The sequence below is a fragment of the Phacochoerus africanus genome, chromosome 6 (assembly GCF_016906955.1).
Source record: "Phacochoerus africanus isolate WHEZ1 chromosome 6, ROS_Pafr_v1, whole genome shotgun sequence".
Taxonomy (NCBI): Eukaryota; Metazoa; Chordata; class Mammalia; order Artiodactyla; family Suidae; genus Phacochoerus; species Phacochoerus africanus.
In genome coordinates this window covers 47,184,513-47,188,002 of record NC_062549.1, presented here as the reverse complement: position 1 = coordinate 47,188,002, position 3,490 = coordinate 47,184,513, and positions in this window count along the sequence as shown.

Below are 3,490 nucleotides of genomic sequence, written 5' to 3'. Positions count from 1 at the left end.
TCTTTTCTGGAGTTCTCTTGTGGTGCAGCAGGTTAAATAAGGATCTGGTGTTGTCACTGAGTGGCTTGCGTCATTGCTGTGGCAGGGGTTTTATCCATGGTTTGGGAACTTCTTTTTTTTTTGCTTTTTTAGGGCCACAACCATGGCATATGAATGTTCCCAGGCTAGGGGTCCAATCGGAGCTACGGCTGCCAGCCTACACCACAGCCACAGCCATAGCAATCGGGATCTGAGCTGAGTCTGTAACCTACCACCCCAGCTCACAGCAACATGGATCTTTAACCCACTGAGCGAGGCCAGGGATCAAACCTGCATCCTCATGGATCCTAATCAGGTTTGTTAACTGCTAAGCCATGAAGGGAACTCCTGGCCTGGGAACTTCTACCTGCTGCAGATGCAGCCAAAAAACCCTGTCTTTTCTATTCTCAAGGTGACCACTTTGAAATATGTTCATTGGAGATGATACAGCATTTAATCCAGTAATTGTCTGTTGAGTTATTTGTTCTATGTTGTTTAAAATTTGGGTGTGTGTAATGTCTGTATATTCATACAATTCCCCAGAAATTTAGTGTTAGACAAAAAAAGAAATGTTTCTTTTGAAGTTCTCCATGGCAAATTGAATTTCTCAGTCTTTCTCTCTTTTTTTTTTGGGGGGGGGGCATAAAGCTTATTTTATCTGCAATATGTTTATTGAAAGTATTTCTATTTTTTCTTAGTATTAAAAAAATGGACTAAAAGTATTTTTCTATCCATGTTATCACAAAGTTATGTGCTTATGGAATCGTAATTCACCTTAAAATATAATTACTTAGAATAGACATCTACAACTAGCTGTTTCAGATGAATTCTTATATTCTTGATAACTGTCATGTCTGATTAACTTGATTTTAGAAATGACCATACCCAGTTTTTATTGTAACTTTTTTCAAATTAATTTCATACCTATTGATATGGTGTCACATCCTTTGATTTCACTGTCTTTTTGGCCTGTCTTTTGGAGCTCTGAATGAGTTGAATGCTTTTCCTTTCTTTTTTGGCTTTCCAGCATATAGAATTTTCCAGGCTAGGGGTCAAATCGGAGCTACAGCTGTTGGCCTGTACCTCAGCTCATGGCAATGCCAGATCCTTAACCCACTGAGCGAGGCCAGGGATTGAACCTGCATCCTTGTGGATACTAGTCAGGTTCACTTCCACTGAGACACTATAGGAACTCCCATAATGCTTCTCTTAATATCATTTCTAAATTGAAAATAACATTGTTACAAGGATGATTTCTAGGGAAGAATAAAAAGTGTTATCTTCTTTGTTTCTCAACAGTTTGCTTTTATTCAACTGAAAGCTTTTTTTGTGATGAGAGTATACCCTCCAAGTCCCCCCAAAAGAAAGACCAGGGAAAGTAAAGCTTCAGTAGGGCCCTAAGTAAACCTGGTGCATAATTTCATTTTTAGTAACTTCCCACTTCTCAGTTCTCTCTCAAACCTTTCTGGAATGTGATCCATGTGATTCTCTGATTATAGTAGACTGTTGTACTCTTAAGTTGATCAATTTCTGTCCCATAATTCCAAAATTTCTTATTATTCATCAGTATGAACTACCTATTCAGGGAGAAGGAAAGCACTAAGAATTTTGACCAGTCATACCATGATTTGGGCATCTCCATCCCTCAAAAGTCTAGCTCTTAAAAGGATGATTAAAAAGCAGAACCTAGAGTTTCCATATTGGCGCAGCAGAATCGAATCCAACTAGTATCCATGAGAATGCGTGTTCTCTCCCTGGCCTTGCTCAGTGGGTTGGGGATCCAGTATTGCCATGAACTGTGGTATAGTTTGTAGACAAGGCTTGGATCCCACATGGCTGTGGTGTAGGCCAGCAGCTGCAACTCCAATTCAACCCCTAGCCTGGGAAACTCCATATACTGCAGGTGTGGCCCTAAAAAGATAAAATAAATAAATTTAAAAGTGAATATAGAGATTCTTTGAGGTTTTGAAAATAATACAGTAAAAATAAGATTTAGTTATGGCTTTTGTTTTTAAATATGTGAGTATGTGAAATTTGTTCAACTTTACTTTTTTAAAGTGAAGGAGGAAAAAAAAAAAAAAAGGCCAGGCATTCATTCATTCAACTGAGACCCCAAACAGGCCAAGCTTTGGGAATACAGTCAGTGTAAGTGCACATTACCCTAAAACCAATTCTCAACAGGATTTGCCAGTATATTAACCACAGAACTTGACACTCTCTAAAGGGAGAGAATAAAATCCACATTCTCAGCAACACAACATCCAAAGTGCACACCATGCAATAAATTATTACATGTGAAGATAAGAGAATGTGATATAACCAGGAGAAAACAATAAGTAATCAAACACCCAGAGGAGTTCCCGTCGTGGAGCAGTGGTTAACGAATCCGACTAGGAACCATGAGGTTGCGGGTTCGATCCCTGCCCTTGCTCAGTGGGTTGGCGATCCGGTGTTGCTGTGAGCTGTGGTGTAGGTTGCAGACGCGGCTCGGATCCCGCGTTGCTGTGGCTCTGGCGTAGGCCGGTGGCTACAGCTCCGATTCAACCCCTAGCCTGGGAACCTCCATATGCCGAGGGAGCGGCCCAAGAAATAGCAACAACAACAACAACAACAAAGACAAAAAAAAGAAATAAAACTTAAAAATAGAGTTGACACGTTACAAATAGCACCTTTAAAAAACTTTATATAAATGTTTGAAATATTCAAAATGTTTACAAGTGAATAGGTGCTGAGTCTCAGAAGAAAAACTTTAACATTCTATAGCTGAAAAATGCATTCTGAAATGAAAAATTCACTAGGTGGGCAATAAAAATATACAAGACACTGTAGAAGAAGAAATCAATGTGATAGGGTTTATTGGAACTTCAAACTGAAATGCAGGCAAAAAGAATTTTTTAAAAAGTAGACATGGGATAAAGAACAAACGAAGTGGTCCAATGTGTATAGATGGATTCCAGAATGACAGGAAAAGAGACTGAAGCAGAAAAATATATGTGGAGAAATAAAGTTGAAAAATTTACAAATTTGGAGTTCCCGTTATGGCACAACAGAAACGAATCCGACCAGGAACCATGAGTTTGTGGGGTTGATCCCTGGCCTCACTCAGTGGGTTAGGGATCTCATGTTGCTGTGAGCTGTGATGTAGATCACAGACGCAGCTTGGATCCCTCGTTGCTGTGGCAGTGGCATAGGCCGGTGGCAACAGCTCTGATTAGACCCCTAGCCTGGGAACCTCCATATGTTGCGGGTGCGGCCCTAAAAAGACAAAAAAAAAAAAATTTTTTTTTACAAATTTGATTTAAAACGTAAAAAGCAATCCACGGGACTTCCTACTGTGGCTCAGTGGTAATGAATTTGACTAGTATCCGTGAGGATGGGTGTTTGATCCCTGGCCTTGCTCAGTGGGTTAGGGTCAGATCCAGGTTTGCCTGAGCTGTGGTGTAGGTCACAGATGGTGCTCGGATCTGGCATT